The sequence below is a fragment of the Triturus cristatus genome, chromosome 4_1 (genome assembly GCF_964204655.1).
Source record: "Triturus cristatus chromosome 4_1, aTriCri1.1, whole genome shotgun sequence".
Lineage (NCBI taxonomy): Eukaryota > Metazoa > Chordata > Amphibia > Caudata > Salamandridae > Triturus > Triturus cristatus.
Genome location: NC_140585.1, coordinates 58,488,727 through 58,500,667, shown reverse-complemented (window position 1 = coordinate 58,500,667; position 11,941 = coordinate 58,488,727).

Sequence of the window (11,941 nt, the reverse complement as noted above, 5' to 3'; positions counted from 1 at the left end):
AAACACTCACATGAATGGATCGGTTTGGCAGCGTGAAACCTATACAGCGTTTGTCAATAGCCACCTTGGGCAGTGCTTGTGTATGCCCATGGCGCGCTGTAATGAGCACCGGCACAGATCTGAAAGCGCGCTGTGTGCGCGTTGTACTAAAACACTCACATGAATGGATGTGTTTGGCAGCGTGAAACCTATACAGCGTTTGTTAATAGCCACCTTGGGCAGTGCCTGTGTATACCCATGGCGCGCTGTAATGAGCACCGGGACAGAACTGAAAGTGCGCTGTGTGCGCGTTGTACTAAAACACTCACATGAATGGATCGGTTTGGCAGCGTGAAACCTATACAGCGTTTGTCAATAGCCACCTTGGGCAGTGCCTGTGTATACCCATGGCGCGCTGTAATGAGCACCGGAACAGAACTGAAAGTGCGCTGTGTGCGCGTTGTACTAAAACACTCACATGAATGGATCGGTTTGGCAGCGTGAAACCTATACAGCGTTTGTCAATAGCCACCTTGGGCAGTGCTTGTGTATGCCCATGGCGCGCTGTAATTCGCACCGGCACAGAACTGAAAGTGCGCTGTGTGCGCGTTGTACTAAAACACTCCCATGAATGGATATGTTTGGCAGCGTGAAACCTATACAGCGTTTGTTAATAGCCACCTTGGGCAGTGCCTGTGTATACCCATGGCGCGCTGTAATGAGCACCGGCACAGAACTGAAAGTGCGCTGTGTGCGCATTGTACTAAAACACTCACATGAATGGATCGGTTTGGCAGCGTGAAACCTATACAGCGTTTGTCAATAGCCACCTTGGGCAGTGCTTGTGTATACCCATGGCGCGCTGTAATGAGCACCGGCACAGATCTGAAAGCGCGCTGTGTGCGCGTTGTACTAAAACACTCAGATGAATGGATGTGTTTGGCAGCGTGAAACCTATACAGCGTTTGTCAATAGCCACCTTGGGCAGTGCCTGTGTATACCCATGGCGCGCTGTAATGAGCACCGGCACAGAACTGAAAGTGCGCTGTGTGCGCGTTGTACTAAAACACTCACATGAATGGATCGGTTTGGCAGCGTGAAACCTATACAGTGTTTGTCAATAGCCACCTTGGGCGGTGCCTGTGTATACCCATGGCGCGCTGTAATGAGCACTGGCACAGAACTAAAAGTGCGCTGTGTGCGCGTTGTACTAAAACACTCACATGAATGGATCGGTTTGGCAGCGTGAAACCTATAAAGCGTTTGTCAATAGCCACCTTGGGCAGTGCTTGTGTATACCCATGGCGCGCTGTAATGAGCACTGGCACAGATCTGAAAGTGCGCTGTGTGCGCGTTGTACTGAAACACTCACATGAATGGATGTGTTTGGCAGCGTGAAACCTATACAGCGTTTGTTAATAGCCACCTTGGGCAGTGCCTGTGTATACCCATGGCGCGCTGTAATGAGCACGGCACAGAACTGAAAGCGCGCTGTGTGCGCGTTGTACTAAAACACTCACATGAATGGATGTGTTTGGCAGCGTGAAACCTATACAGCGTTTGTTAATATCCACCTTGGGCAGTGCTTGTGTATACCCATGGCGAGCTGTAATGAGCACCGGCACAGAACTGAAAGTGCGCTGTGTGCGCGTTGTACTAAAACACTCACATGAATGGATCGGTTTGGCAGCGTGAAACCTATACAGCGTTTGTCAATAGCCACCTTGGGCAGTGCTTGTGTATACCCATGGCGCGCTGTAATGAGCACTGGCACAGATCTGAAAGCGCGCTGTGTGCGCGTTGTACTGAAACACTCACATGAATGGATGTGTTTGGCAGCGTGAAACCTATACAGCGTTTGTTAATAGCCACCTTGGGCAGTGCCTGTGTATACCCATGGCGCGCTGTAATGAGCACCGGCACAGAAATGAAAGTGCGCTGCGTGCGCGTTGTACTAAAACACTCACATGAATGGATGTGTTTGGCAGCGTGAAACCTATACAGCGTTTGTCAATAGCCACCTTGGGCAGCGCTTGTGTATACCCATGGCGCGCTGTAATGAGCACCGGCACAGAACTGAAAGTGCGCTGTGTACGCGTTGTACTCAAACACTCACATGAATGTATCGGTTTGGCAGCGGCTGAGGGGGGGGCTTGCTTAATGAGACAGTGTGAGGAGCCATAGCCAGAAATACGATGTTGGTGCCATTCCGATAATAAACGGAGCCCTTTAAAGTTTTACACTTGTGCCTTTCCATTTTTTGGGAGGGTGGGGGAGGATGGGGGAGTTTGTGCTGAACATGCGAGTCCGACTTTGTATTCTCCACAGTTCACGGGGCCCACAGGCTAGAGTGCAATGGGCTGTAAGTCTGTAAGCAATAGAATGTGTACATTTCTGTGTTGGAACTGTGGCTACACGCAAAACTGTGCGCGTGCTCTGTATATCAATGTATTGTTTTTTGGGTAGCGGCTTGAAACCCATTCAGTGTTTGTCAATAGCCACCTTGGGCAACGTCTGTGTATACCCATGGCGCTCTGTAATTTGCACCGGCACAGAACTGAAAGTGCGCTGTGTGCGCGTTGTACTAAAACACTCCCATGAATGGATGTGTTTGGCAGCGTGAAACTTATACAGCGTTTGTTAATAGCCACCTTGGGCAGTGCCTGTGTATACCCATGGCGCGCTGTAATGAGCACCGGCACAGAACTGAAAGTGCGCTGTGTGCGCGTTGTACTAAAACACTCACATGAATGGATCGGTTTGGCAGCGTGAAACCTATACAGCGTTTGTCAATAGCCACCTTGGGCAGTGCTTGTGTATACCCATGGCGCACTGTAATGAGCACCGGCACAGATCTGCAAGCGCGCTGTGTGTGCGTTGTACTAAAACACTCACATGAATTGATGTGTTTGGCAGCGTGAAACCTATACAGCGTTTGTTAATAGCCACCTTGGGCAGTGCCTGTGTATACCCATGGCGCGCTGTAATGAGCACCGGAACAGAACTGAAAGTGCGCTGTGTGCGCGTTGTACTAAAACACTCACATGAATGGATCGGTTTGGCAGCGTGAAACCTATACAGCGTTTGTCAATAGCCACCTTGGGCAGTGCTTGTGTATGCCCATGGCGCGCTGTAATGAGCACCGGCACAGATCTGAAAGCGCGCTGTGTGCGCGTTGTACTAAAACACTCACATGAATGGATGTGTTTGGCAGCGTGAAACCTATACAGCGTTTGTTAATAGCCACCTTGGGCAGTGCCTGTGTATACCCATGGCGCGCTGTAATGAGCACCGGAACAGAACTGAAAGTGCGCTGTGTGCGCGTTGTACTAAAACACTCACATGAATGGATCGGTTTGGCAGCGTGAAACCTATACAGCGTTTGTCAATAGCCACCTTGGGCAGTGCCTGTGTATACCCATGGCGCGCTGTAATGAGCACCGGAACAGAACTGAAAGTGCGCTGTGTGCGCGTTGTACTAAAACACTCACATGAATGGATCGGTTTGGCAGCGTGAAACCTATACAGCGTTTGTCAATAGCCACCTTGGGCAGTGCTTGTGTATGCCCATGGCGCGCTGTAATTCGCACCGGCACAGAACTGAAAGTGCGCTGTGTGCGCGTTGTACTAAAACACTCCCATGAATGGATATGTTTGGCAGCGTGAAACCTATACAGCGTTTGTTAATAGCCACCTTGGGCAGTGCCTGTGTATACCCATGGCGCGCTGTAATGAGCACCGGCACAGAACTGAAAGTGCGCTGTGTGCGCATTGTACTAAAACACTCACATGAATGGATCTGTTTGGCAGCGTGAAACCTATACAGCGTTTGTCAATAGCCACCTTGGGCAGTGCTTGTGTATACCCATGGCGCGCTGTAATGAGCACCGGCACAGATCTGAAAGCGCGCTGTGTGCGCGTTGTACTAAAACACTCAGATGAATGGATGTGTTTGGCAGCGTGAAACCTATACAGCGTTTGTCAATAGCCACCTTGGGCAGTGCCTGTGTATACCCATGGCGCGCTGTAATGAGCACCGGCACAGAACTGAAAGTGCGCTGTGTGCGCGTTGTACTAAAACACTCACATGAATGGATCGGTTTGGCAGCGTGAAACCTATACAGTGTTTGTCAATAGCCACCTTGGGCGGTGCCTGTGTATACCCATGGCGCGCTGTAATGAGCACTGGCACAGAACTAAAAGTGCGCTGTGTGCGCGTTGTACTAAAACACTCACATGAATGGATCGGTTTGGCAGCGTGAAACCTATAAAGCGTTTGTCAATAGCCACCTTGGGCAGTGCTTGTGTATACCCATGGCGCGCTGTAATGAGCACTGGCACAGATCTGAAAGTGCGCTGTGTGCGCGTTGTACTGAAACACTCACATGAATGGATGTGTTTGGCAGCGTGAAACCTATACAGCGTTTGTTAATAGCCACCTTGGGCAGTGCCTGTGTATACCCATGGCGCGCTGTAATGAGCACGGCACAGAACTGAAAGTGTGCTGTGTGTGCGTTGTACTAAAACACTCACATGAATGGATGTGTTTGGCAGCGTGAAACCTATACAGCGTTTGTTAATAGCCACCTTGGGCAGTGCCTGTGTATACCCATGGCGCGCTGTAATGAGCACCGGCACAGAACTGAAAGTGCGCTGTGTGCGCGTTGTACTAAAACACTCACATGAATGGATCGGTTTGGCAGCGTGAAACCTATACAGCGTTTGTCAATAGCCACCTTGGGCAGTGCCTGTGTATACCCATGGCGCGCTGTAATGAGCACCGGCACAGAACTGAAAGTGCGCTGTGTGCGCGTTGTACTGAAACACTCACATGAATGGATCGGTTTTGCAGCGTGAAACCTATACAGCGTTTGTCAATAGCCACCTTGGGCAGTGCTTGTGTATACCCATGGCGCGCTGTAATGAGCACCGGCACAGATCTGAAAGCGCGCTGTGTGCGCGTTGTACTAAAACACTCCCATGAATTGATGTGTTTGGCAGCGTGAAACCTATACAGCGTTTGTTAATAGCCACCTTGGGCAGTGCATGTGTATACCCATGGTGCGCTGTAATGAGCACCAGCACAGGACTGAAAGCGCGCTGTGTGCGCGTTGTACTAAAACACTCCCATGAATGGATCGGTTTGGCAGCGTGAAACCTATACAGCGTTTGTCAATAGCCACCTTGGGCAGTGCTTGTGTATACCCATGGCACGCTGTAATGAGCACCGGCACAGATCTGAAAGCGCGCTGTGTGCGCGTTGTACTAAAACACTCACATGAACGGATGTGTGTGGCAGCGTGAAACCTATACAGCGTTTGTCAATAGCCACCTTGGGCAGTGCCTGTGTATACCCATGGCGCGCTGTAATCAGCACCGGCACAGATCTGAAAGCGCGCTGTGTGCGCGTTGTACTAAAACACTCACATGAACGGATGTGTGTGGCAGCGTGAAACCTATACAGCGTTTGTCAATAGCCACCTTGGGCAGTGCCTGTGTATACCCATGGCGCGCTGTAATGAGCACCGGCACAGAACTGAAAGTGCGCTGTGTGCGCGTTGTACTAAAACACTCACATGAATGGATCGGTTTGGCAGCGTGAAACCTATACAGCGTTTGTCAATAGCCACCTTGGGCAGTGCCTGTGTATACCCATGGCGCGCTGTAATCAGCACCGGCACAGAACTGAAAGTGCGCTGTGTACGCGTTGTACTCAAACACTCACATGAATGTATCGGTTTAGCAGCGGCTGAGGGGGGGGCTTGCTTAATGAGACAGTGTGAGGAGCCATAGCCAGAAATACGATGTTGGTGCCATTCCGATAATAAACGGAGCCCTTTAAAGTTTTAAACTTGTGCCTTTCCATTTTTTGGGAGGGTGGGGGAGGATGGGGGAGTTTGTGCTGAACATGCGAGTCCGACTTTGTATTCTCCACAGTTCACGGGGCCCACAGGCTAGAGTGCAATGGGCTGTAAGTCTGTAAGCAATAGAATGTGTACATTTCTGTGTTGGAACTGTGGCTACACGCAAAACTGTGCGCGTGCTCTGTATATCAATGTATTGTTTTTTGGGTAGCGGCTTGAAACCCATTCAGTGTTTGTCAATAGCCACCTTGGGCAACGTCTGTGTATACCCATGGCGCTCTGTAATTTGCACCGGCACAGAACTGAAAGTGCGCTGTGTGCGCGTTGTACTAAAACACTCCCATGAATGGATGTGTTTGGCAGCGTGAAACCTATACAGCGTTTGTTAACAGCCACCTTGGGCAGTGCCTGTGTATACCCATGGCGCGTTGTAATGAGCACCGGCACAGAACTGAAAGTGCGCTGTGTGCGCGTTGTACTAAAACACTCACATGAATGAATCGGTTTGGCAGCGTGAAACCTATACAGCGTTTGTCAATAGCCACCTTGGGCAGTGCTTGTGTATACCCATGGCGCGCTGTAATGAGCACCGGCACAGATCTGAAAGCGCGCTGTGTGCGCGTTGTACTAAAACACTCACATGAATTGATGTGTTTGGCAGCGTGAAACCTATACAGCGTTTGTTAATATCCACCTTGGGCAGTGCCTGTGTATACCCATGGCGCGCTGTAATGAGCACCGGCACAGAACTGAAAGTGCGCTGTGTGCGCGTTGTACTAAAACACTCAAATGAATGGATCGGTTTGGCAGCGTGAAACCTATACAGCGTTTGTCAATAGCCACCTTGGGCAGTGCTTGTGTATACCCATGGCGCGCTGTAATGAGCACTGGCACAGATCTGAAAGCGCGCTGTGTGCGCGTTGTACTGAAACACTCACATGTATGGATGTGTTTGGCAGCGTGAAACCTATGCAGCGTTTGTTAATAGCCACCTTGGGCAGTGCCTGTGTATACCCATGGCGCGCTTTAATGAGCACCGGCACAGAACTGAAAGTGCGCTGTGTGCGCGTTGTACTAAAACACTCACATGAATGGATGTGTTTGGCAGCGTGAAACCTATACAGCGTTTGTTAATAGCCACCTTGGGCAGTGCCTGTGTATACCCATGGCGCGCTGTAATGAGCACCGGCACAGAACTGAAAGTGCGCTGTGTGCGCGTTGTACTAAAACACTCACATGAATGGATCGGTTTGGCAGCGTGAAACCTATACAGCGTTTGTCAATAGCCACCTTGGGCAGTGCCTGTGTATACCCATGGCGCGCTGTAATGAGCACCGGCACAGAACTGAAAGTGCGCTGTGTGCGCGTTGTACTAAAACACTCACATGAATGGATCGGTTTGGCAGCGTGAAACCTATACAGCATTTGTCAATAGCCACCTTGGGCAGTGCCTGTGTATACCCATGGCGCGCTGTAATGAGCAACGGCACAGAACTGAAAGTGCGCTGTGTGCGCGTTGTACTAAAACACTCACATGAATGGATCGGTTTGGCAGCGTGAAACCTATACAGCGTTTGTCAATAGCCACCTTGGGCAGTGCTTGTGTATACCCATGGCGCGCTGTAATGAGCACTGGCACAGATCTGAAAGCGCGCTGTGTGTGCGTCGTACTGAAACACTCACATGAATGGATGTGTTTGGCAGCGTGAAACCTATACAGCGTTTGTTAATAGCCACCTTGGGCAGTGCCTGTGTATACCCATGGCGCGCTGTAATGAGCACCAGCACAGAACTGAAAGTGCGCTGTGTGCGCGTTGTACTAAAACACTCACATGAATGGATGTGTTTGGCAGCGTGAAACCTATACAGCGTTTGTCAATAGCCACCTTGGGCAGTGCCTGTGTTTACCCATGGCGCGCTGTAATGAGCACCGGCACAGAACTGAAAGTGCGCTGTGTGCGCGTTGTACTGAAACACTCACATGAATGGATCGGTTTTGCAGCGTGAAACCTATACAGCGTTTGTCAATAGCCACCTTGGGCAGTGCTTGTGTATACCCATGGCGCGCTGTAATGAGCACCGGCACAGATCTGAAAGCGCGCTGTGTGCGCGTTGTACTAAAACACTCCCATGAATGGATGTGTTTGGCAGCGTGAAACCTATACAGCGTTTGTTAATAGCCACCTTGGGCAGTGCCTGTGTATACCCATGGCGCGCTGTAATGAGCACCGGCACAGAACTGAAAGTGCGCTGTGTGCGCGTTGTACTAAAACACTCACATGAACGGATCGGTTTGGCAGCGTGAAACCTATACAGCGTTTGTCAATAGCCACCTTGGGCAGTGCTTGTGTATACCCATGGCGCGCTGTAATGAGCACTGGCACAGATCTGAAAGCGCGCTGTGTGCGCGTTGTACTAAAACACTCACATGAATGGATGTGTTTGGCAGTGTGAAACCTATACAGCGTTTGTTAATAGCCATCTTGGGCAGTGCCTGTGTATACCCATGGCGCGCTGTAATGAGCACTGGCACAGAACTGAAAGTGCGCTGTGTGCGCGTTGTACTAAAACACTCACATGAATGGATCGGTTTGGCAGCGTGAAACCTATACAGCGTTTGTCAATAGCCACCTTGGGCAGTGCCTGTGTATACCCATGGCGCGCTGTAATCAGCACCGGCACAGAACTGAAAGTGCGCTGTGTACGCGTTGTACTCAAACGCTCACATGAATGTATCGGTTTGGCAGCGGCTGAGGGGGGGGCTTGCTTAATGAGACAGTGTGAGGAGCCATAGCCAGAAATACGATGTTGGTGCCATTCCGATAATAAACGGAGCCCTTTAAAGTGTTAAACTTGTGCCTTTCCATTTTTTGGGAGGGTGGGGGAGGATGGGGGAGTTTGTGCTGAACATGCGAGTCCGACTTTGTATTCTCCACAGTTCACGGGGCCCACAGGCTAGAGTGCAATGGGCTGTAAGTCTGTAAGCAATAGAATGTGTACATTTCTGTGTTAGAACTCTGGCTACACGCAAAACTGTGCGCGTGCTCTGTATATCAATGTATTGTTTTTTGGGTAGCGGCTTGAAACCCATTCAGTGTTTGTCAATAGCCACCTTGGGCAGTGCCTGTGTATACCCATGGCGCTCTGTAATTTGCACCGGCACAGAACTGAAAGTGCGCTGTGTGCGCGTTGTACTAAAACACTCACATGAATGGATCGGTTTTGTAGCTAGAGTGCAATGGGCTTGAAGTCTGTAAGCAATAGAATGTGTACATTTCTGTGGTAGAACTGTGACTACACGCAACACTGAACAGTGTTTGTAGTGCGCCTCGAGGCGTGTGCCCGCGGGGTTGGAGTTCTGCTCGGATTGAAAGTGCCACGCATGGCCCGGGGCCACCTGGCAGCCGTGACTCCCTCCTTTGGGAAGCTTCTGGCACTGATGGAGCAGTACGTGCGAGTGAGAGCGGGAGGAGCTTGTGAAGTGGGAGAACGGAGATAAAGTACGGAAGGTGAAAAGGAAGCAAGGAGAGGGAGAAAGGGGCAAAGAGGGGGCAAAAGGAGGGTGCAAGGGAGGTACATGGGGAGCAAACAGCGCGACCCCATGAGGAGAACAGGACACATGGAGAGGGCGAAAAGACTGGGTGGGGTTACAGGTTATAGAGAAAGACCTAAAGCGAGCACTTACGGGAGCACATAAGAATGCCATTAATCAAGCAGGATGGCTCTGTCTCCCTTCACGCCCAGGGAGGAGGGAGATGCGAGCAGAGCATCAAAGGGCTGGGTGAGAAGGGAGGGGGGAATGCAAGGGTCAAAGCGGTGAAAGTGAAAGTACTCCAGCAGAGCATCAAAGGGCTGGGTGAGAAGGGAGGGGGGAAATGCAATGAGCAGAGGAGCAGCTGTGCACGTGCATGTGATCTCGTGCACTCAAGGTTTAGGCCAGCCAAAAGTGTGGGTAGCACTTTGAAATTCCCACATATAAAATGTCTCTTTCGAGCCTTTGGCTCGCGAGACCTAAAAAATAATGCCTGATTACTAAGGGGCAAATTTGGGTTATAAGCGTGTCACCTGCCTACCGAGACCCTTGCTGTGTCTTAAAAGAATTGAAGCGATTTGCAACTGCGGCGGGCTATTTTCACGGTCAAGCGGCTTCGGTGGCACGTTAGGTAGCAGGCTGCCTGGGTACGCTTGGGAGGGGCTAAAGTAATGTAATTCGACAGCGGCCGACCGGGAGCGAAGGGGAACATGGGCTACGCTCAGATCCTGTTGTCTGGGTATTGCGGCGGTATTTTTTGTCCGGTGGCGGAACTTGTTGGGGTAAGCGCTACACAAATGCATTTACATTACAATGCTCTGTATGTAAAAACAACAGAAGGATTGACAGGGTCTATGGTGCTCTGCACTGTGATCCACGAGTTCAGGGGCTGATTATAGGAAGAGTTGGTAATGAAGAAGTTGAGGTATTTTTCGTAATTCTAGAAGAGAATCTCCCGATGGAATTCCTATCATCATAGAGCTAGCGTGGTCGCGGGGGAGGAAATACAAGGGGTGAGCTCTCCACCTTTCTCTGCCGGCACTGCCAGTAACCCAGAAGTTTAGCATTGCCCTCGAATCTGCCCGTGTAAAATCTGGCTTTTACCAGACTCGCATGTAGGGGTAACGAGCGCAGGGGCGGCTGTAGTGCTGGTGACAAGCTGGAGCTTTGCGCTGCCTGCTTATGGCCTACAAGACACACGCACCATTCTGTAAACCTTCTGGCCCTTGGAAATCTCCATTTACCTTGGCGCCTACCCACGACAGTTCGAAGGGTCTTGCGTAAATAAATCCCTACGGTGAGCCACTGTAGTTTAAGGTCTTATTAAAACTGTCTCCGGCTGTAAGTTTCATGTCAGGAGGAGTTCAAAGATATGTCATTGACAAAGGGTGTCAATGGTACAACGGTGATGGGTTTAGGTGTTTACGCCTGAATATATCTTATAAAGCATTTTACATTTTGGACCTCGGGGGCTTGATCAAATACAACCGGCTGAGCGTGAGGATAGCCGAATTGTGAAGTGTATGCTTGAGTATGTGTTAGACGGCGACCTCAGAGGAGCCTGGAAGGGGTCCTGACTACCCTGAGACCCACCCTCGAAGTATCGTAGCCGGGCACTGGCGGGAGACTCCCCAGGGGGAGGAATCTCGTATCTAGGATCGTACTTCTGGCACCACACAACACAGAGTGACCACACCGGGTATTCTTAGAAATCAATCTTTATCAAGTAGGTTATCACTGCAAATATGTACAAGGTGAGCACGGGCTCAATAAGTCTCGGAAGGGGTAGGGGGTAGCGGGACAGTCTCTGGTAAAGGTTCAAGGCAGGGACGTATCCGGCGCACAGCTCACAATCCTCGAGCTGGGGGATACTGTGTTGTAGTCGGGGTCCGACGGGACCGTGAGAGTCTGTTGGAGCCGCGAGTCACTCAGCGGGCTCAGGTACAGGTTCGGAGGTCTTACGAGCTTCCAGGAGCCGCGAGTCACTCAGCAGGCTCAGGCACAAGTTCGGAGGTCTTACGATCTTCAGGGAGCCGCGAGTCACTCAGCAGCATCAGGTACAAGTTCGGAGGTCTTACGATCTTCAGGGAGCCGCGAGTCACTCAGCAGGCTCAGGTACAAGTTCGGAGGTCTTACGATCTTCAGGGAGCCGCGAGTCACTCAGCAGGGCTCAGGAGGGTACAAGTTCCAGGAGCCGCGACTACGTCGGCAGGCTCTTGTTGTTCCAGCGTCGAATCTGCCAGACAGACCCAGAGCACCCCTTGTTATAGGTCGACCCCTCTTTGATGTCCGGAGTCTGTGCAGGCAGGGGTCTTGTCACCTGGGGGTCGCTTGTCGGGATTTCCTGCTATTGTCTTTTGATCCTTTCAGGGCCGGGTCGGGAGGAGTCCCAGACACCCAGCAGGCACGGAGCCAGCCCTCAAGGAGGCCGGAGGGCCGATCGAAACCCATCGTCCCAGGGGAGTTCAGAGGTGCGATAGAAACTGCTCCTCCCTCTCTCATCCCCTGGAAGCGCGATGTCCTCCAGCCGGAGTGGCGCCTCTATGCCCGGGTCGCGCTGGGGCCG